General features: G+C 35.1%; 1 long non-coding RNA gene across 4 annotated transcripts in view; it reads left to right on the top strand.

The window, feature by feature from the left end:
* Window positions 1-25,000, top strand: part of LOC136833318 (uncharacterized) — a 436,806-nt gene that overhangs the window by 119,603 nt on the left and 292,203 nt on the right. For 3 of the 4 annotated variants that reach the window (XR_010851420.1, XR_010851418.1, XR_010851419.1), the window contains 2 exons: window positions 1-54; window positions 24,608-24,734. The exon at window positions 1-54 is cut by the window's left edge and continues 183 nt beyond it. This is a non-coding gene — a long non-coding RNA (uncharacterized lncRNA). The remainder of the gene's footprint in view (window positions 55-24,607; window positions 24,735-25,000) is intronic. The other variant, XR_010851421.1, reaches the window with a different exon arrangement.

The raw sequence follows: 25,000 nt of genomic DNA, 5'->3' as shown, positions 1-25,000 counted from the left end.
CCGAGAGCGGCATTGCAACAAACCAGACAAAGATGTCCCTTTGGCAAAAGGCAGGTTAGTGGCAAGAAATAAAATTTTAAAACGTGAAGTTTCTCTCTCTCTCTCTCTCTCTCTCTCTCTCTCTCTCTCTCTCTCTCTCTCTCTCTCTCTCTCTCTCTCTCTATATATATATATATATATATATATATATATATATATATATATATATATATATATATATATATATATATTATATATATATATGTTATATATATAATATATAAATATATATACTATATACACACATATATGTAATATATAAATATATATATACTGTATGTATATATATATATATATATATATATATATATATATATATATTTATATATATGTGTGTGTGTGTGTGTGTGTGTGTGTACTGTTCTTTGAAATGCATGTTTTGAGTATTTCGAAAATCAAATGTAATTAATGTTTTCTTTTGAGAATAATAAATTCCATAACAGAGCCATTGATACCCAGAAGGCCTTAGTGCATGAAGGGTCATTATTCCGTTTCGTAAATTCCACTTCTATCCCCCAAACGATTTTAAATTGTTCAGAGTGGAAATGACTTTAAGTGTTTCTGTTGCATTCAGTAATGAGGCGGTAATGGGCTTTCCCATTAGTAAGGAAATTTCTCTGTAATTTCAATTTTTAATAGGTTTTATGATGGACTTTCAAATGCCCGTATCTTAAAGCTCTACCAATCTTTTTATTGTGGTATTTACACAATGTATGACGACCATGGCCCAAATACAAAATTTCAATTGTTTCTGTTGATTGCACGCGGGAGTAATGCTGCGTCAAATCTTTCTGTGTTTATAATTCTGTATATTCTTGGATCAAATTTTATTTATCAGCGAACCCCGCATCGTTCCCTTCCTTCATGATTCTCTTTGCATAAATAGTGCTTTATCTAGTTACTCAAGTGGATTTCTTAATTAAGCACTTAGAAATGTATCGTCTAATGTGACTGAAAAACTAGATTCTGTCCGTTAGTGTTTCTGTGTCTGCAGGGACGGTAGATAACTTTAAATATCTCTTTTGTATATTAATAACCTTTCTGTGTCTATATTTTCAAGACGACATTATTCGATATGAATGTTACTGCTTTCTTGACAAGGCAGTGGCATCCGCAAAGTAGATAATGCTTTTTTGGCTCTTTTTGTTTCTTTATTTGTTTGTTAGCTGGATTAGAGGTCTAGTCTTTAATTCTGAGAGAAATCCATATCTTGAAAAGGGACCTATAAATGAAAGAAATATGTGAGAGGGTGCTTGTTTTAGATTGTCCAGCCCTGGTGAGCGTCGTTTGAGGTCTGCGGATGCCCTTGCTAAGAATAGAAGTCCCCTAGCTTTTAAAAATAACACGGAATTCCTCTTTCCTGTCGATTACTTCGCACAGCGGTGCAATAAAATCTAATATTTCCTCATAAAAATCTCATGCAAATTGCATTTCGTTTGCTTTTCATGGCACAGGTGGCCTCGCCCGCTGGAGAGATTCTAAATATAAAGTCATAAAGTTTTATGTTTGATGATCAGAGGATTTGATCCTTTTATCCAGAACCGCTCGTTTGATTGGCTGATGAGAAAGTTCAGAGATAATGGGAATGTTGAAATAATACTTAAATTACGACTTGTTTATATGATCTCTCGTGTGTTTACTATAAGAAGGAGTTGATCAAAGACGTTCTTTTAAATGTCAACAAGTAAAACACCGTTGATGAAGAGAAATCAATTCGATTACTGCCACATCATTTCCACTATAAGTTATGACATATTTATTGTTTTTAAGACAATGGAATTATATGATGTAGGACAGAATATAAAACTTTCAAAATTTTAGTTTTCTGTAAAAGAAAACTATTGTGCCGGCTTTGTCTGTCCGTCCGCACTTTTTCTGTCCGCCCTCAGATTTTAAAAACTACTGAGGCTAGAGGGCTGCAAATTGGTATGTTGATCATCCACCCTCCAATCATCAAACACACCGAATTGCAGCCCTCTAGCCTCAGTATTTCTTTTTTATTTTATTTAAGGTTAAAGTTAGCCATAATCGTGTGTCTGACAACGATATGGGACAGACCACCCCCGGGCCGTGGTTAAAGTTTTATGGGCCGCGGCCCATACAGCATTATACCGAGACCACATTAGTTGTGACGCCAGATAACTCTCAATTAATCGCCCATACAGCATTATACCGAGACCACATTAGTTGTGACGCCAGATAACTCTCAATTAATCAATCAATCAAATACCGAGACCACCGAAAGATAGTTCTCTTTTCGGTGGCCTTGATTATACGATGTACAGAAAACTCGATTGAGCCGAAGAAACTTCGGCGCATTTTTTACTTGTTTACTTTTATGGATGACATTCCATCTGACAGCTGAATTTATGAGAAATCATTTTTGATCGCTTCATCGGCAAGGATTTACTCACTCTCACAGAGGGGGATTACATCCGGCAATTCAGTCCATTTACATGCTACACGTAATCCACTAAATGTTCAGGTATATGACGGATTTATCGAAAAATGTCATCCAGAAATCAGAGAATGAGAGATCACTAAATTTGTTGACTTATTCTGTTATCCTTCGTGTTCTCCGGTCCTGGGCTGGAAAAAGGCATGACGTTTCCTAAATTATCCTCTTCATCCACTTCACTATATCTATATATATATATATATATATATATATATATATATATATTTATATTTTATATATATAATATATATATATATACATATATATAGGTATACAAATACATTGGATATATATATATGTATGTATGTATATATATACATATGTAAATTTATATATATTAAACGATGCCCTACTCATTGGAAATTTCAACTACCGACCACTGAAGCAACAGATCAAAGACTAGTCCTTCCTCCTGCAGAGGAACGAGACATGCAACTGCGTATCCACAGAATCATCGCGGTCAGCACCGTACCCTTAACTATGGTTTCTCCTCCTCCTTTCCGCCCTTCCAGTAGTGGGTGAACGATCTTAATTATCTTGAAAGGACTAAGCTTTGACCTTCCTTTATACTTACACACACACACACACACACACACATTATTATATATATTGATATATATATATATATATATATATATATATATATATATATATATATATATATATATATATATATATATATATATATATACAGTATATATATATGGAGATAAAAAGAGCCCATAAAAAAGACTTTGCAACGATCGTTTCAACCCTATATTTCAGGCACTTCCTTCTGGTTGAAACGTTGATACAGTGTTTTATGGGCCTTTTTATATTCGTATTATACTGTTGTATTCAGTAAAAAGACACACACACGCACACACACACACACACACACACATATACATATATATATATATATATATATATATATATATATATATATATATATATATATAATATATATATATATATATATATATATATATATATATATATATATATATATATATATATATATATATATATATAATGGAGGTGCAAGAGTATAACTGGGAAACGATATGTCTTTTAGGCAGACCAGGAGAAACAAAATATATATATATATATATATATATATATATATATATATATATATATATATATATATATATATACATATATATATATAAATATATATATACATATATATATATACTGTATATATATATATATATCACCCTGAATGCTCCATCAGTAAATTCAGTCTTCAGTAAGATAGGTAAAACCATGTACATCTAAAGCACATTATTGGATATTCTCTTTAGTCTGCATAAACCTAACACATCTGACGCTCAGACTGAGATAAGACTAAGCCATAAAATGTACAGCCAGTTTAAAGTAGATCAGTCCAATCACCATGTCAGGGACAAATATATAAATACAACGTTACATTCTTTACTTCATCATTTTTTCAACTGCAGCTAAAGATGTTAAATTTTTACTTATACCTATTAACAATATATATATACATACATATATATATATATATATATATATATATATATATATATATATATACTGTATTTGTGTGTATATATATATATATATATATATATATAGTATATAGTATATACATATATGTATATATACTATATACTATATATATATATATATATATATATATATATATATATATATATATATATATATGTATGTATATATATATTGTTAATAGGTATAGTAAAAATTAACATCTTTGCTGCAGTTGAAAATGATAGTAAGAAATATAACATTATTTTATATATTTAATCCCTGATATGGTGATTGACTGATCTACTAAACTGGCTGTACATTTTGCGGCTTAGTCTTATCTCAGTCTGAGCGTAAAATGTGTTAGGTTTATGCAGATTAAAGAGAATGCTACTTGTATGTATGTATGTATATATAAATAATTATTTTTAGTAATTTTTTTATATAATTCATAACACGTAAAAACAATAATACACATTCGTGTTCATGTACTTCAGATCCAGTTACTATTGTCATTTAAGATAATACCAAGATAATTGTTACAAGCAATCTTATCTCATAGCTACAGTAAAGGTTTTATTAAGGAAATCTGATAAGTTTAGCACTGAGCTGTTTCTAACTTAATCCCACTTTCATGAGACACAAAACTGTGGCTTATCATTACTAGTTTTTTTTTTTAATGATATCACATCTTGCACATAATTTTATGTTCAAATGTCTTTTCATTTGTTTGTATTGTTTTATATTTTTTAAGTATTCATCAATTAACAGTAAATAAAGTAGTACAAAACTGTTTTCTGAATTGTACGTTAATTTTTTTTTTATAGTTTCGCTGACAGTAATAGATTTGAATCCTAAGAGAACAGGTTTTTTACGGAACATCATAAGCCTAACAGGATGATGATAAAAAGATGAAATATAGAGTATGATATACGAGTATGTGTCCGTGATAACTTATCCCATTGTACAAAGAAATGATGATGGTGCCTTGTCTAGCAAATATATATATTGACTTTTGTCTTTTTATTCCCTTTTTTATTGGTCATCCAATGTGTTTGCTGGTGTCCTTGTTTATACACGAGGAGGCTGTAAAAGCCAGTGTTGACACAGACCGCTGCCACAGCCTCTGAGCTCTGAATTTCCACCTCTGAGAGAAGACAATAAAAGAAAGAACATATTGCCAATTAAGGAAACGTCCGGTTGTCCAAATATTCGTCCTGGAGAAGTTGAATATCGGTTGCAACCATAAACAGTTTATAGAGTAGCTGCTGCTCTCAACCCAGGGGTAAGAATACCCAAGGCAGTCAATGAAAAGCTCTAATGAACAAACAAGAGGACTTAGAGATAGGTGTTCTTCTACAACAAAAGGACTTAGAGAGGTGTTCTTTTACATTTTTGGACTAAATGAATTCACAATTGTTTGAAAAGGTTTCTAAGAAAAGTTCGTTTTCAACTGACAGTCTTCCGTAGCGAACGGAATGAAGGTCTTATGGTAATTTAATATTTAACAACATATCACTTTACCATAGTGCAGATGTTAATACTCTGTGAATGCGAAAAGCAAGGATTATTTCTCGCTGCGATTTGTTGATACCTGTGTTGCAAGGCAGAGTGTTGTGATTTACAGAAAAACGAAATCTTTCTTGAAGAAAATACTTGTGAGACTGTTTTTTTTGGAAATGGCAATATAATGTAAATATTTGTGAGTTTTAGAAGTGATGAATTAAAGAGCCATGTTTCTACTGTATTATGTACTATTTTTTTATATCAACGTTAATGGGAGGGGAAATTATTATCAATCATGTAGACAAAAGTAGACAGTGTGTAAAGATGACTGCTGGTGTTTTACCTCAAGAGGTAAAGACAGCTTTGTAGCTCGTAGGTGATCGCTTTTAGGGTGTAATTTCACCTGAACAATTCAAAGTATTATTATTATTATTATTAGTATTATTATTATTTGAAGGGAGTAGACCCTCTTTTAAACAGGTCTTATTAAAAAGGATGGCTGTATTATGCAGATTTATCTTATATAGTGTCTTTTTCTATCCTCCCTTATGATTCGCTTTTTCAGGCTCAACGATGTTAGTCAGTAACTGGCCGATATTCATGTTGAAAAGGACAGTGGAATATTGGAAGTCTTTTATTACAATATTCAATCAGAAATCGTTCGTCTGGGTTCAGGTTCTATTGTAGGTACCGTCGACATGTTTCGACCAGCTCGTTGGTCATCCTCTGGACGTGGTTGCGGGAGGTCTGAAGAAACGATGTGCTCGGGTTGGTATTTATAGGGAGGTCATGATCGGTGCTGAATTATGATTGGCTGCCCGGGGCATGTACCCTCGGGCGGGAGCCTTCCCCATCAAGTTCTGTTTCGTCTTGCGTGCGAGCGGCGTTGTAGTGCTGAGGATGAAGAGAAGAATTTCGATCCTCGGATGCCGAATTTTGATTTGCTCGTACGCTATGGGGATCGCTCGGTGCATGTCTCCTGGCTGCCGTGGGAGGAGGAAAGGTTTCTTGCGTAATGTTGAGTGTTGGTTTTCTCCTTCCCAATGTGCAATGCTTCCAAGAGGCGTAGGGCGGCGGTGGTCGGTAATTTGGTCAATCACTTCGATGTTCGTGATTATGTCTTTTCTTGCTATCCCTCTGGTTATGGACGGTCCTGGCATGATTAAAGATAGCCCCCCTCTTGGGCGTGGCAAAACCTTTTGGAGAAACGCATGGTGGTCATACCGATGTGGAACCGAGGCATCCTCGGACGGGGCATGAGTACCGGTATACCACGTTGGTCTTCTTCAAGGGTCCTGCTGAGGGGGCTGGGTTGTTGCGCATAACCAGGCTGCTCGTCTTTCTGCTCTTGTAATAGATGACCAGATGTATGTTTCTGTTTGAGTCAACAGGGCTGACATTATTCTTGATGATGTTTTTGAGGGCGCGTTCGTCTTCTTTATATTTATGATGAAATTGCCCTTTGCAGAAGAGCTCTATGCGTTCAGGGCATCGGGGCGAGGTTCCTGACGGTACCATCTATCGATGTTCGCCTTGATAGATTCTTCTATATCCCGGGTTTGGGTGTCCATTGTCGACGAGGGTTTGGGCTACGTTCCATTTCTCCGTGGGTGTCGTTCCAGGAGGAGCAGTGTGAGAGGGCCCTCCTGACGTAGGCGGCTGATGGTGGAGCGCTTATACCTCAGGGCACTCGCTCCTGTTCATACACATGCCCAGGTTCGTGTGTTTCGTGTAGACCCTCGTGGAGAAGAGGCCTCTCTCTGTTCTTATTATTATTATTATTCAGAAGATGAACCCTGTTCAAATGGAACAATCTCACAGGGGACATTGCCTTGAAATTCAAGCTTCCAAAGAATATGGTGTTCATTAGGAAGAAGTAAGAGGAGGTAAATAGAAATACAAGAAAGAAGACATCTCACTTATTAAAAAAGAAAAATAATTTAATAGATTAATAAATAGATAAATAAGTACTGAAATGCAAGGAGAATAGTATTAGGGTAGTAATGCATTGCATCTTCACTTGAAGTTTTGAAGTTCCAATTGCACGACATTCTCAGGATGACCGTTCCACAGTCCAACGGCGTGAGGAATAAAGGACCTCTGGAACTGAGAAGTTATACAGCGAGGCATATTTACTACATACTGGTGCCGCTGTTCAGTAAATCTGGTTGCTCTCGGCAGGAAAAGGGGACCAGGGATCAATTGAGAATGTGAAAGAGATCTGTTACAGTACAACTTATGAAAAATTGACAGACAAGAGACCATCCGTCGATGGTCCGGAGTCATAACTGCTAATATATTAGGAAACAGAAACCTGCTACCACCAGCCACTCTATCTAAAAGAGATAAATCTCTGGCAGAAACAGACATCCACACCGGAGAACAGTATTCTAGTGAAGGAAAGACAAATGACCTAAAACAAGTTGCATTGATCTTATCACTATTATAAATATATGAGGACTTTTGTACAGTACCTAACTTTCGTACGGCATTTACTGACATTTTCATTAGATGTTTCTCAAAAGTAAGATGTGAGTTAAAAGTTACAACTAGAATAGTTAAAGCTTCAGACTCATTCAGCAGAGTTCCATCCGTCTGAAGGGGAAGCTGGCGGGGAAAATCTGCATGAGACCTGCTAATCAACAGTGTTTTCGTTTACTGGAGGTTAGCCTCATACCCCACCGACTACACCATTCACTAATCCGCTCCATGTTCCGATTGAGACCAAGGGCAGCTTCATTTCTCGTACGTGGAGACTTGACGACACCCACAAATGTTGCATCATCGGCATACTGAACGATCTTGTTTTCCAGACCAACAACCATATCACTTGTATACGCTTAAGATAACAGTGGACCAAGAACACTGCGCTGTGGAACTCCAGACACAGTAGGTCTTGGTTCGCTAAACGTCTCATCAATAGCGACTCGTTGCTGCCTATTTGTGAGGAAAGCTTGAAGTAAACCTAAAACATATCCCTCCAAGATTCTGAGGCTTATAAATAAGTTTCTTGTAATTTACTTAATAGAAAGCAGCACTAAAATCTATTTGAATTTCTTTTCACTCAAAACTCTCATCAGGGTTCACTTGTAAATGGCATGTCAAATCAGAAGAGCATCGCAGGTACCTAACTGCTCTCGATATGCATAGTGACTATCAGCAAACAATCTTTTAGATTCCACATGCTTGTATAGTGGCTTAAAAATAAGTTTTTCCGCAACTTTGGAAAGCACAGGGAGAATAGACATTGTCCTGTAGTAGGAAGTAATACTAAATTAAAAATCACACTCCATAAGAAAAATATAGGCGATGAATTCTTGTCCATATCCCAGAAGCATTCATGGAAGACAGGAAGGGGGAATAGATCCTCGAGACTGCTCTGCGTCTTCACCTTTAGTGACCTTTGTTGATTTTTTTTATGTTTTTTAATGCCATAAGCCTCTTACGTTAGGAAAGGACATCTGATGCCCAGGCAGAAACTCCTTAGTCTGGTAAAGAGAGGCTTTGTAAATATTGCTCTTTGTAATAATATGCACCCTTTCAAGTTACATTGTCCTCTTTCTGACGAAGGGCTCGCACGAAATTTAAACTTCCTTCAGGAACAACACCATAAATGTACCTCATTGTAGTTTGATACTTCTTCAAAAAACTTTATGCGTGTATTTAATGTAACCAGTGCATTAGTCATTGAAGAAAATAACGCAAAATAAAAAAAAAGTTAAAGAAGAATGTGGCCAAAACAATAGATCTGTCTATGTTTTTGTGACTAGCACATATAATTCCACTTTCCAGACTGCATGCACACGCATAAAGTTACACGTCGATGAAGTACATCACAAACAGAACAGCCAAATTCGTACGAGTATACATTTATGCGTGTATCATTTCAGTCTAAATTTCAATTCATTTGAGAATATGAGTTATACTCTAATATTCCCTAACGATCATTGTAGTTCTGGTGTTATGGGATCGCGACAACCTGAGTAACTATACTGGACAACAAGCTGGTAATCAGCAGCAAGAAACCAATTAAGAGCCGCTAAGCTCGCTTAATATTCTTGTTTACAATGAATCACACGGTGCATGAAAATTGACCCCCCTAAAATTCTGGCAATTAGTGGACAGATGTTTCTGTTTTACATAAAGTAATCATTATTATGATATTCTGCTGACCACAGTTTCTTATAAGAATGTTTTTTTAATTGTTGTTATATGAGAAGATTAAATACGTAATGAATATTTTCTGCATTGATTTCATGAGATCTAAGCCGGATAGATAAGGTAAAAGATTCCCCGGAGTAATGCTTTCTTCATGTCATTTGCGTTACAAAATGTCTTCTCAGATTTATTGCAGCAAGTATCAAAATTATGAGCCACATAACTCGATTCCTTGCCTGCGTTTCTAATATCCTGTAGGTCGTTTTTTTATGAATTCAAGACTGACAACACGTAAAGCTTGCTGGAAAGTTGAAGAGAATAAATATATTTTGGTATTAGTATGACGTCCTTAATAATTATGTTCATTGTAAAATGGTTCGTTGCTTTTCTATATACAATAAATTCGGAATTTAAAAAGTTAGCAAATGAACATTATATTAATCAAATTCCAGGCCTGTATGCTCTTGACCCATTCTGCACAAGATGTTCGAAGGAGATTTTAAAAAATATACTTAGATATTATAAGTAATTATTGTCAATCTCCTGAGTCTATCCACATTTAATTCAGTACTTAGATTAAACCAGGAAAGCTGTTCCCTACCAGAAGATTAGCCGGAAAATTAATGAGATTTGTATGACCTTAATGGTTTATACCCATTTCATTTTGTTTTCTTTTTCTAAAACCGAGTCCTCTCTGTAATAATTTTTCTGTTGTATGTAGTTTGCTTAAGAATGCTTTAGAGTAAGGGCGAATGATCTAGCACTCCACTGTTTCTTTTTCCTCGTGTCCATGTAATATGATTAGGTACTGGATATGGTTGAAGTTATCATTTACCCAACGCGATGTTAGCTGCATGAAACATCATGTACACAGCCTGGAATGTCAAGTTATATGAATATTGGAAGCGGCTCTTTCAGACAATGCTCGTGTTAACTGGAAACTGAGATGTTGGTAACGGACATAAAGAGGGCCAATTGGTAAAGTGAAATCGATTTTAAAAGTTACAATATTAGCTTCATATTTGAATCATGAAACAGTCACAGATGGTTTTGTGTCAAAACTTTCATGCAGTCAGATATATACACATACACTATATATATATATATATATATATATATATATATATATATATATATATATATATATATATATATATATATACACACAAAGTCATCACCACCAGTGCTAGCGAAAGGATGAGCCTCTGTGAAATTCTACCACTTATACCTTTCCTTTGCTTTATCTTCCCCAGTTCACTATACATCTCTAGCCTTCCATCTCATGGTTCTCCTTCAAGTAGGTGTGGGGATTCCAACTTTCCTCGTACCCAGAGGAGTCCAGTACAGTACCCACTTTCCAAGATGGTGCCACGAGACATATCCAACCCACTTCCATCTCCCTTTCCTCATGTTCTGATCTGCATTTGGAAAGTTCTTATTCTAACACACACACACACACATATATATATATATATATATATATATATATATATATATATATATATATATATATATATATGTATATATATATTATATATATATATGTTGTCATCTTATATATACATAAATATGTATATATACATACAGACACACACACACGTATATATATATATGTGTGTACGTATGTATGTATATATATACACATATATAAACAGTTTCATAACCATTGTTCTCAACTTCACCTGTCTTCAATCGATTAATCACCTACATATGGTCGTAAACTGTGCGTTGAAAAGCACGTATTATTATCACAAATCTCCCTTTTGATACCCTCTTCTGTGTTTTCACTGTATAGCAAACGGAGCAATGACGCCCTTTCTTAGATCTTCCCGAGAAATACCTTCGTTCCTTAATTTATTATACATAAGTTCTTTGACCTAATCCATGGAAGAATGCATCGAATCTAGCTTTATCTACATAATGCCCCTACTCTGCTTCCCTGAGAAAGGGGAAATGTGTAATGATACTTAGAGAAGGTATGAGGAAAGTGGACTTCTTGGTCATAAGACCGGAAAAGTGGATTGTAATATATTATATTCCGTTGTGACTTTAGGATAAGCTGTCCTTTAAGCCCTGTGGTATGTAATAACATTCCTTGCTAAGTTCGTTGCTTTAATTGGATAGCTGTATTTTCCTTCATACAGCTTGTTTACTTGTTATGGAGATCTTAGCCACGTAAAATAAATCTAATCCTTTGGGCCAGCCCTAGGAGAGCTGTTAATCAGCGCAGTGGTCTGGTTAAACTAAGGTATACTTAACTTTTTCCACGGTACGCGCAAACTTGTATAATCTACTCAAGCTATGCGGTTTTGGGTTTAAATATCAGCACGCGAAACAACCGCATAAAAACAGAACCTTCGTCGACGTTACTCCTGCAAAAGAGATTTGTATTATTCTCACGTAGTAGATATACAACGCTACCCAGGGCCAAAGGATTAAAGCCACGATTTTCGCATCTGGTGGAAACTTAGATTAACGACCGTCCCCCTCATTAAGTGAAACTCACCGGACAGTTATAAATGACTTCAGTTGCTCGTCCTAATTGGTGGAGAAATTAAGCAGAGCGAAATAGAAGGTGGAAATTATTATGAATGCAGCGAGAATTATTTGCGGGTACCCTTGCCATGTCCAGCTGAACAACCTTGTTTTCGTGGACATTAATTACTGTTTCTTTATTTAAAAAAAAGATATTTAATGGGTTTATTTTTTATGGTAAAGGAGTCTCTTCTCAAATTTCCAAAAAATCTTCCGGTTATCTGGCTCGTGGTGCGTTTTGGTTAGTTCGTGCTTGTGTGCCTTCATTTTTACCATCTGTTTCGTCTGTTGGTACTTTTCTGGCATTATTTCCTTTTCATAAGTTATACTACAACGAGTTCCCTCCAGAGGAAGGAAAATAGCGATTGATGATTCGTCCTTGAGTTTAAAAACAACAGTTTCAATATGTTGAAACCATTAAAACTTGAAGAACTTCCACGAAAGCTGTACTCGAGAGCCTAGGCAAAATTAGAGTGAGATGAGTAACAGAAATTCATTTTAAAGTTCAGATATCTATGAAGAGAAGCTGCCTGAAGAGCGATACAGAGTTATAATCCTGTTTCAAACAACTCTTAACAGTGAACAAATACTAATAAAGAAATTAAAGAAAAATGAAGAATAGCGGTATTTACAACGAAAAACCAACATCCATTCTGCTATAGAAACCATAATAACCAAGCTTTATCAGGAATGTTTTAGTGAGAATGTAACTGTTGGTGTTGCTTCATCCTTTAAAAGTGCCGTGAGATCGCAACTATACGTATTCAGATTTTGCATTGCTAGCCTTATCATCCTTCCTTTTCCTATTAACGTCATATATTTATTTCTAACATTTTCATTGACAATTTGCCTTGAAAACAGATTAAACATTATTTATACAGATGTCATCTTTACAAAGTATATATCCATGAAAGGTTAAATAACAGATGACCGTCCCACCTCTAAAAGATCAAAATCATAATGTTTTTATCTACAGCGTTATTCAATTGATAAAAGGAAAACAGAAATGCCAATCATATTCCACACAATATGATTTTATGACGCCCAGAACCGGCCTGTTTCATTTCGTCCCGGTTGTTTAATAAAAATTAAACATCCCATTCCTATCCTGGTCAGAAACGATAACTGGCCTTTTCCAGCCTATGCACTTAACCAAATGATTGCGTATAGAGAGCTCTGGGCATCGTATATCAGAACGATGTATTCTCGATATCCGATTTACCAAATATTTCTTGATAATATCAGATTCCTCTTCTGGGCTCCAGATTCATTAGAATATCCCGTCCCAATCATACGAAGTCGAATAACAGGAGGAGAAAGTTTTGCAATGTTATCAAATTAATGTTACGCGTCATTGGGCGCGGATACGTTTTGTTCTGAACTATTCAGTAGGAATGGAAAAGATGCAAGTGCCTTGTTAATTCAGCGATGAAATTGGAGGAATGAACATTGATTGAACCTTGTCGGTCAAAAACTCTGTCGTCATTATTCGCGTCCTTCCGTACGATGTTCTCTTTTGATTATGAAGGCAGGAAGATGAGGATGTGAGCAAAATTGAATTATAGTTGTTATTAAATAATACATTGCATCGTCATCCTGCTGTATATTTTATTCGTTGAATGGATTAGAAGATTTCTCATAGGTATGTGTAAAACTGAAATTTATCAGAATCGTTTCTGTGCAGATGATGTTGCATAAGGTATGAAATGTGGAATTATGAGGGACTATATCAAATATTTGCAATACAGCTCTTGAACACCTCCCCCTAGCCCCCAGCCCCGCCACAACATGCATTTCAATTGAGCCATCAAGTGGGTCCGCTGTCGATTGTCAAAGTTTATAGTTTTGGTTAAAAACTGTCATATCTTCATGAATTTATTTTCCCACCTTTATTTTTTTTATTTTTAAAGCTTTTATTATGTATAATTGAAACATTTTCGTGTGAATTAAAGTTTAACCATGAATACGATAATTTTTATTCATATTCCGTGAAAAAAAATCCTTACAAATACCAAAATATCACTTTTTTTTGTAATTAGCGTTATAGTAAATGCCGTCAGTCCATTGAGCCTTTCCAGGAGACATTCCATCACTCGAAAATTAAGTGGCTGCCACTTTATCTTCATCCTCTGTGTCCTTCGGCAGAGTAATCTGCTTTATCAAATTCTTCCATTCACATTTCAAGCAATTCATCTTGATGAATTTCATCACCATTAGCATCACCATATCAATTTATATAATAGCTTTCGAAAAAGCAAATAATACTGTCAGTTTTTACGAGAGCCCTTTCATCATATTGACATCTAAAACTATCTAAAAGTCTATTCTTATCTTTTCCTAAATGATTTTCTGAATCGCTTTCATCTTTCATTCTGTCTTTTTAGATTTGGTTGTAAGTCTGATTCCCTCACTAAGCTTATTGTGTATACTATTCAGTCTGTCTTGTCACAACATTATCGTATCTACAATCAATCGTTTGAACTTACGATGTAACAAGTTGTCGTTGAGCTGGAGGAAGTAATAAAATAAGAAATTTGACCTTGCACTCCCGTGTTTTCACACCTCTTCAGGGTGAACGTAACATGATGGGATCACTTACATTCTTTTTTCTCCTCTAAATAGCCCCCAGATTAGATGAATCCTGACAGATTTTCCATTAACTCCATCAGTGGATGTTTCTTCAACATTCATTTGTGAAATTGGAGAAATATGTGGATCTCTCTAGACATTTATAACTCATTTCTTTACAGACGTAATAAATGACAGGATATGGATCCTGGCGGATTTTCCATTAACTCCATCAGTGGACGTTTCTAAAAAATATGTTCGTGAATTTGGAGATATATACATATGGATTCCTCTACACAATTATAACTCATTTAATTGCAGACGTAAACATGCGAAAAGAAATGGCAGGATATGTTACAAAATAAATTAAAGTATTTATGAAGAGACTTTTCCCAAGAGATACAGCAAAAACAGCCTGCACATATTAAGTTTCACCCATGAACCCGGATATCATTAATTTACCAGACGAATTCCGTTGTAACAAGAGATACGGGCCCAGTGTTTTAATTACCGTACAGGATGCAAAAGGCCAATTACCTCTCTAAACTTGATTCAGAATAGAGTCAATTATTCCCGTTTGGTAATAGAGGCCTTTCATGAAGTGTGTCTCTTCCGCAAAACATATTGTGACGAAAAATATGGTAATGCGAGTCTCTCTTGCTCTTTCAGTAACGATGCTGGAAAAAATATTTTTCCATTAGCGTTTTTGTTAAGTCGCAGGTAATAAAATCCTCATTAGTCAAGCCCAAAAAAACACACAAAAAATAAAATGGCAATATAGTAAATATGTATTGATAAAAAAGCTACCTTCGGTTGGTATTATTTAGTTATGGGCATCAATCAGTAGCTGACTTAATCATTTTCTGCCTTACAGTAAAATTATATGCATCTTGTATACATTCGGAGATAAAACTTTTAGTATATACTTCAATAAGCAATCATGAATTATACAGTGATGCTTAAAAATAGTTCGTCAACTTCGTTAACTGGTATATTAATTATTATTTAGTGTATATTTTTTCAAAATAATTAGATACAATTAAATGATACTTCTTCGGCTACCCTCTTCGTGATTGAATGATACGCGATATACAAAGCACATACGTATTTATATATCACCGTTTCTTATGCGGAATATTTGGATTCAAAAAAACTGGAAGCGTTTTTTTCCACGTTCGATCACTGAGTGTTTACGAAAAGGAAGCATTCCAATTAAGACACCTGAAATTAGCTTCGTGCAGGGGTAAATTTAAATCTAATTGCACTGCAGCTATTCACACTCTTGCAGGTGTGTGTGTATGTATATATATATATATATATATATATATATATATATATATATATATATATATATATATATATATATATATATATATATATATATATATATATATGACTATTTATCATCACCGTGATTCATATACAATCAGAAAGCTACAAACGTCTTTAATATCAATTCCTACCTCCGGAAATAATATATTTTCATATATGTTACCGAAGGGGAATTTTTAAGTTGATAATAAGTCCACCGTCCCGTGGGATCGAACCAGCGACGGACGAATCAGGACTACAGTGACGCACTAACGAAATCGGCCACAAGAGAGGTATAAGTGAATAACATCTCCGTCAACTCACCCGTCGAACTCAGGTGTTTTGCGTTTGAGACGATATCCACCCACCTCTGCCATGTTGACCGTGTAGTGCGTTTGTCGCATGTAGCCATATTATGACTATTTATCACATCACCGTGATTCATATACAATCAGAAAGCTACAAACGTCCTTTAATATCAATTCACTCTACCTCGGAAAATAATATATTTTTTCATATATGTTACCGAAGGGGAATTTTTAAGTTGATAATAAGTCCCCACCGTCCCGTGGGATCGAACCAGCGACGTGTGAGAGAGAAGCGCAAATCATTAACAACTCCTAATCGCCAATTAGTCGTTTTCCACTGCGTTTGTTACGTCTCTTGCTAATGTATTTCTACACAGGTATTCCAGATTTACCGAGATTTTGAAGAATCTGTTAATTAGGGTTACAGCTTTACAAATTCACGTGGGGGGGATAATGATTAAGACTGGCAGCGGGATGAAAAATATAAATTATTCGTAGTTAATTTCTTGGCAAGCAAAGCACTTATTAGAATATCAGCATATCTTTTTCCTCTGAATTAAAAAGAAAGGTACACTTTGAATCAACAGCGGATAGAATATTACATTTGGTCCTGATGTGGCAATATGAAACAATTACGAGCAGGCTTGAATTTCCTAATAAAAACAAACTCAGAATATTATTGTTATGACAGCGTTTGAGGCAGTGGTGATAATGCATATTATTATTTCTTTGTGTGTAGCAAGCGCTGCCTTTGGAACAATTATCAATTGACGTATTTACTATCTTTGTTTATGTTGTTTTCTACGATGCAAGGGCTGAGTATAGTTGGTTGGTTCTCTTTTTCATATTTTTCTACTAAACCGTTGGCGAATGGTGTTGTTTACATAGCCTTAATACTCGTTTGATATTTTATCAGATCTTCTCATGACGATTACTTAATACTTCTGTTTTAAATACTCTGGTTAAATTTTGATAACGGTTGCCTCGTATTTTAATAAGCTTACTCTGTTCATCTTCGCTTGATTGACTTCCATTGGCTCGTATCATCGTTGGTTAAGGTATTTGCTTGGTGATTCTTACTGATGACTATTTCTTTTCCTTCGCTTCACTCCGTAAGTTATCCTGCCCTCTTTATTATCCACGACTTGACCTTTGACCTAGAAATTAAGGTCCATGTATACTATACAAGATGAGCAAATCAAGGTTAATTCGGTAATGGAAGAAATATCTGTGAAACGATTGACAGTTACACTTGATATGAGGAATAAAAATCTTACTGCAAACGTCATCGTGTAGTTCTCATGTCTGGGCAATAATGCCATTATGAAAACGACATTCAAATGAAATCTGATCTGATTTTTGCAAAAAAGAAATTACAAATGCAGTTTCTAGTTACTTGTAAAAACAACTTTATTTTCTTAGTTTTGCAGCCTCAGCTATACAGCGTGGTATGCGTAACCTGAAGAATATGCCTTCAGGAACGGCAGTAGCTCAGAATTTATATTCTGATCTTCCTTTTGGTAATGATCGCTCTTCATACCACTAGCTCTGAATATAACATATCTGACGGAGTCAATCTTCAGATATAAATTATTTTCAATCATTCCAAGAAATATTGAAAAAGATCGCTTATTTTTATGCCCATGAAGAAATGTTTGTCTCAATTTAAAATCCTTTCGTGGCCAAGAGTTTGAGCGCTCGCCAAAAAAGTGACATATCTTTTAAACTATTTTCGTAAATATTGCATTTTACAACTTTGCACACGCCTCAGAGTTTAGGGTTATTTTTAGAACCGTAAATCAACACACGTGTCTCCACTCGGGTTTTTTCTTTCTTATGAGTTATATAATCCTTCTGACGATAAATATCGCGGTCATCTATCCGCGAGGATAACTTTTCTGGGTCAAGCTCTTTATCTTATTCTCAAGGACACTCTGCACGGGACAACAACCTTTTCACAAACAGTATTTGCAGACTGTTTGCAACTGTTTATGAGCAGTTTGTAAAGAATTTCTTGGCAGTTTTTATCTGTAAAAAAAAAAAATCTTATTCCCCATCATGGATGGTAACCAGCGCTGAATATTTATGTGAATAGAAATATAAAATAGCAGTAGTAGAGCAAGTAAGCACTACGGAGATCCGGACAGTAAATCCTGCTTGCAAACGTTTGTGCAGGATTGCAAACTATTGGAAACATTTCTAAAACAGATTTTGCGAAAGGCTCGAAAATACCTTGCAAACATTGTTTTGGGCGGAGTTTTCTGTTGGAAATTTTTCCTGGTATGTCTATGTGTTCAGCCTGCAGTAATGATGTTGATATATATATATATATATATATATATATATATATATATATATATATATATATATATATATATATATATAAATAAGTTTCTGATACATCAGGATCGAACCCAGGACTGTCAAATGAAAGGCAAGGGCGCTACCATCTGAATCACACAAGTCATGAAAGAAGTTTTAACCTAAGTACCTCATGGGCTCGATCTCGATGCGAGTCAGAATTTTATATCTCTTCCTTACGTGATTGTGTGCTGATTATTTCTATCATATACATACATAAAGATGTGTGTGTATTATATTTTGCAAAATATTACGTGAATAAAATATATTTTTCTGTATTCATTGGTTATGTTTATGATTACATTTAACTTTCATAACTAAAACATAACATACGCTGAAGATCGGTTCCTTAAATTTTTCGGAAAGTGAAATAAATGGTTTTTTACATAGCCTTAATACTCGTTTCAATTAATTCCATTTTCCGGACCAAGCAACGAGTGACCAGGGAAATAAATATGTCACTTGCATTGTCCCTTGAGTAGGACAATGAGCTGGGTATTATTCATATTAAGCAAATTTCTTCTAGTCAAGAGACGACGGAAACAAAATAAAATGTGTTAGTTTATTCCCTGAGTAACAGAAGTCATTTATTTTCTTCATATATTCGTAAAGCTAAACGTTATTGACATGCATAAAAATAGATCCTTTCATATATGTGGCGGTATTTGCATGATGGAATATGAAAAGCAGTGCAGAATAAAAACAAGAATCAGCCATGAAAGTTGTTTATCCAATGTTTTAAATACTACTGAAATTTTTATCTTAATTCATTTTGCGCGCAAATGAAATTTTAATGAATACAGCTCCCGCAGACAGATTCATTCTGAAAATATTTGAATTGTTGATATTAGAAATGAAACGCATTCCTCTTTTTGGTGAAATGAATACTTTTCTTGCCCTTGACATGTCTCCGTTATGAAAGATGCGCGACATTCAGTTGTACTGCATGTGATCATTATAAGAGAATTTAGTTGAATTTGGTGGGCTCAGTAATGTAAAACTGAATTGCACTAGGAACGAAAAATCTGAGCCGGAGAGAAACCAGGCAAAGCTAATTGGAAAACCAGGCAAGAGGTCGGTAAAGCACGGCTTGCGTACATTATATATGTATTGAATTATTTATGATGATTATTTTTTGTACAGAATATAAAATGCAATACAATTTTTTATTCTTCTGAATACATGATTTGCTTTCAGCGTGATAACAAGCTTTAATATCAACATTCCTTGAATATGGTATTTTAGTTAATATGCCTTTCATTTTGTTTATGAAAGGATTCTTGTCGCAGATGACATCGATATTTTTTTCTTTTCGATAGGGGGCTTTCCTTACCTTTGTGCTTTTATCAAAATTAATCTTTTATTTTAATTTTTGCTTAGGATGTTCTCAGCTGAGATGCTGAGAAGGGCTTAGCCTATATCCATGCCAGTACTCTGCGAGTGCTCTTATTGAAATAGCAATTGAAATTCATGTTGTAATTTTTCCTATACTTCTGGCTGGTATCAAGCAGAGTTAATTCATTTCCGATGCTGTTTATATAAAAAGGTTAAAGAGTCAGGAGCTAGAGGGTTCTTATTTTATTTTAAGAAAAATAAATAATGTGAGTTACTGCGTTGCTTATATCTATTATATATATATATATATATATATATATATATATATATATATATATATATATATATATATATGTGTATATATAATGTGTGTGCGTGCATATATATGTGTATATATAACACATACATACATATGAATATATATATATATATATATATATATATATATATATATATATATATATATATATATCAAATACAAGGAGCCCATAAAAACACCAGAACAATAGGAAATAAAGGCTTTACTCCAGAGACCAACTGTCTCGTCAGGCAAATATTTCTCTGATGAGAGAGACAGTTGGTCTCTGAAATATAGCCTTTATTTTCTACATTTCAACATTTTATGGGTTCCTTATATTTGATGGAGTTCATTTTAACAGAAAATATTTCACACACACATATATATATATATAATATATATATATATATATATATATATATATATATATATATATATATATATATATATATATATATATATATATATAATTCATCTATTTCCAAATCTCAAGATCTCAGTTATCAACATCTATCTCTGATTTTGCCATAACTTTATGTTTGCAAACTGTAGTCCATCCATTTTCGTACACACTTATCATAAAGAATAAAATCCCAGTCACTCCATCCTTCAGGTAAAATGCTGAAAATTAAGGATTCTGTGTCTTTGACCTGGCTGCATCTGTTCTACACAGACGATGAAGAATTGATGGATATCAAGCAAGCTAGACCTCAGTGCAACGTTTTCCCTTTGCCTTTATCAAAAATATTCTATGTCCCTCTTTTCGTTCTCATTTTTTCTTTTCCAGGTTTACCCAAAATCTTCCGACAGAAAGAACATCGTATACTGTCCTAATGATTCTGATGGTTTCGATTAATGAGGGGAAAAGCAAAAACTATTCAAATCACCGCTGATACGACAGCTGGAAAGTAGAGCCTCATTAGGACTCGCTTGCATGGAGAAATGTGAGGTTTATACTCTTTGGAAAAAGAAGTAGACCAGATTTTACATAGAATGATCATACCCAACTAAGAGCTGTGGCTCAAAGGGCTTGTGTCTCAGTTTAATCTGAATACCATGCTCCCATAAAAGAAACTTTTCCTGGCACAACTCAGGAACGTAATGATGAGCTATTATTAAATCTGCACTTTTTAATTTTCTTTGAAAGAAAACTATTGAGATGGCATTGTCTGTCCGTCCGCACTTTTTCTGTCCGCCCTTAGAGCTTAAAAACTACTGAGGCCAGAGGGCTGCAGATTGGATGTTGATCATCCACCTCAATCATCAAGCATACCAAATTGCAGCCCTTAGATCTTAAAAACTACTAAGGCTAGAAGGCTGTAGGTTGAATGTTGATCATCCACCCTCAATCATCAAGCATACCAAATTGCAGCATTCTAGCCTCAGTGGTTTTATTTTATTTAGGTTAAATTTAGCCATGATCTTGCATCTGGCACCGCAACAACCACCACAGCCAGCTGAGAGTTTCATGGGCCGTGGGTGAGAATTTCGTACAGCATTTTACGCTGTACAGAAAACTCGATTGCGTCAGAAGAAACTTCGGCTCATATTTACATGTCTGGTGTTGACTGAACCGTGCGCCCTTTGCTTGAACACGATAGCTCTGCCACTTACTTTCTAGAGGACAAGGCAGCCCCTTCTGGTTGATATATATTTGACAGTGAGGAGAGCAATAAGAAACTCAGTGCTCCTCATTCCTGTTTTTCTGAAGCTAAACTGACTAGTCTAGCTTTTCAGTCCAGTGAAAAAGAAGCTCTGACTCAACCTTGATGCTTTCGGAGATGCAGACACAAATGGTATTTTTTCCTTTGTTTGTCTCATATCCTGTGAAACTGCTGATTACTTAGGTCCAAAGTTAGTCTGCTATTTTTATTAAGTTAGCTCTAGGATGTTTTTTTTTTGCATACGTATGAAATTGCCAATGTCATTCCAGTAGCAAAATGTGATAGTGATAACTCGTGCCATCTTGACTGCCGCCAAGTTTCTGCCAGACCCGTATTTTCTAAAAGTTTTAAACCTCTGTTGGAAAAACACATGGATACATCTGCCAAAAGCAATGATCTGTTTCTTTGTTTTCAGTTTGGTTTTCACAAGGGCCAGGCTGCTTGCGTTGTTCTTTTTTCAAGTTCCAGTGTCAAGCATAAATTCTGAGATTCTGACTAGGAAAAGTGCATAAGACTGGTCTTGACTTCTGACTGCGTTAACCGTGTGCCTCTTATTCTTAAAATTAGGTAGATGGGACTAGATGAGCCATTTCTTAATATTTGTATTGAATTTTTTTAAACTAATAGATTGCAATAGATACTTGTTGATGGGAATTACAGTGACTGCGTGCATGTGATCTCGGGTATTCCTCAGGAATGCGTTCTTGACCCATTACTTTTTGTATTATTTGCGGACGATTTGAGGTTTGGCTTTAAAAACAATCATATTGCTTATGTAGATGATGATACTTTGCCTCGATATCAGCTCCTGAATATAGACCTGTGGTTGCTGAATACCTTAACAGAGACTTATGTACAATTAGTGTAAGGCACAAATTATAGTGAATAAAAATTAAAGACTAACAAAATTCACGTACAAATGTTAGTGAGGCAAGGACATTTATTAACCCTAGTCAGCCTAACCCGTATTTCTTTTCATGACTGTTTCTTTATCTACACAAATTTAACATTCTGCGTATCATCGTCGATTGCAAATTCACTTAGAGAAAAATATCTGATCTTCCTTTTCTTTGCAAAAAATGGCATAACTAAGAGTTTTCAAGATTTCTGGAGACCTATCATGGGAAAATGTTTTCAGCCTGTTATTCTGCTTTGTTTTGAATATTCTTTCCCTATTTGATCTTTCTGTTGATCTCCGACACTGTCATTCATTTTCATACTTATGTTTATCCTTTGCATTCAGGTCTTCCCAAACTATCAGGTTCAATACGATACGTTTTATGTATTTGATTCCTGCTGTGACCACATTGTGAAATGACTTCCCTAATCAGTAGTTGACTCGTTGAAATTCAGACCTTCAAGCTTTAAGTTTATTTCCTCTTCGTCCGATTTAGTTTCTGTATTATTTTTTACAGTTAATTATTTATTTCTCTCTTTCTTTTTCCCTAATGAGCTGTTAGGCTTCTCTTGTACCGTTCTGCTTGACTACTGGCTTGTAATAATAATAATAATAATAATAATAATAATAATAATAATAATAGTAACAAGTAGCTAACAAATAGCTCCTGTATATTTAAATTCGCCTACGCGATAAAAACACAATAATTAATGAACTGTTTTTATTCATTTGCCACTTATTATTTATTTAAGGAAAACAACCGCTATTCTCCGCCCATGCTGCGTCGTCGAAGTAGTTTAAGGAATCTCTGGTGTTCAAGTAATTGGATTTCCCCCTTTACAAAAACTTAATATGGAAACTTACCAACAAAAGTGTACAGACCATATTCCTAAGTTATTCAACTTTCCCCCACTGTCTTGAATTGAATTTTAATGAACAAATTCATAATTGATGAAATTTTTTCAAGGGGATAATCTTACAGAGCTTTCAATAAACCTTAGGGGTCTTAGAGGTACTCAGGTGAAGGTATATTATATGTAAAATGCCTGTTTGCTTATCATCAGTGCTTATATTTGATATTATAAAGCATCTAAAACCAGTCATGGGTTTAAACCAATCGTCTCGGAGAGCCGTATCTGGCCTCTTATTTCCTTTAACAAACAACTTGCCACAATTATGAACTGCCTTTGGTTGAGGGCCCGCGAGGCATAAGGCCATGTTAATCTTAATCAACCGACCGACATAGCCATTTTCATTTGTTCCATTAATGAAATGGGACTGACTGCAGTGGCTGTGCCAGTTTTATTCCAGTCTAGCCAAGTGAAGGCCATACCAAGCCCCTGCGTCCCAAATTAGCAAAATTGTGCTACCATTCTGTATATGACACTCATAGCGACACACTGGCCTCGTGTCATAGGCAGTGGGACCTGTCCCTCCACTGGCTGTCGGCCTAAGCAACAGGAGATCAGCGCCTGCCCTATGAGCCTACAGAGGCACAGGAGGACTTTTAACTTTTAACTAATTATACAGATTAAAAGTGATATTACGCTTAAAATATTGTGTAGTTTACTTATTCTTTTTATGTCTGTTGATTATGCAACAACCCTAGAAAAAATAGCACTCAGTAATGGTCAAGAAACTTCTCAAGGTGAAATTCACGATTTGCTTTTACAGAAGCGTTAAGCTGTTGGGTTATGTCCAGAAGGCTAACAAGGATCAGATTAACATTTCCGGTGTGTTGCCAGCCAGGAAGCCTTGTGTTCGTGTCGCGACCGCATCATCGGCCTCACCTTCATATGAGGTAAGTTCACATTTTCCATTTAATTCTCCTCACACCGTCGGTTGGTTTGTTAATTAGCTATGAATAATGAACACGTATCATTTCATAATTATATCCAAGTGCCAGAATTCAAGGTGTTGGTCTTTTCTTGAATGTAAAAGGTCACTTTCCTGAGCTCTCTGTGCCGGCTTTGGATGGGATTATAATTTCTGAAACTTCAGGAATTTACTGGAAAGCCTTTCGCTCGGCTTCTGATAATGGCTGTGGTATGAGTCTGATATATCGAG

Source organism: Macrobrachium rosenbergii, chromosome 51 (genome assembly GCF_040412425.1).
Source record: "Macrobrachium rosenbergii isolate ZJJX-2024 chromosome 51, ASM4041242v1, whole genome shotgun sequence".
Classification (NCBI taxonomy): Eukaryota; Metazoa; Arthropoda; class Malacostraca; order Decapoda; family Palaemonidae; genus Macrobrachium; species Macrobrachium rosenbergii.
This window is presented reverse-complemented; position numbering and strand designations above follow the sequence as displayed.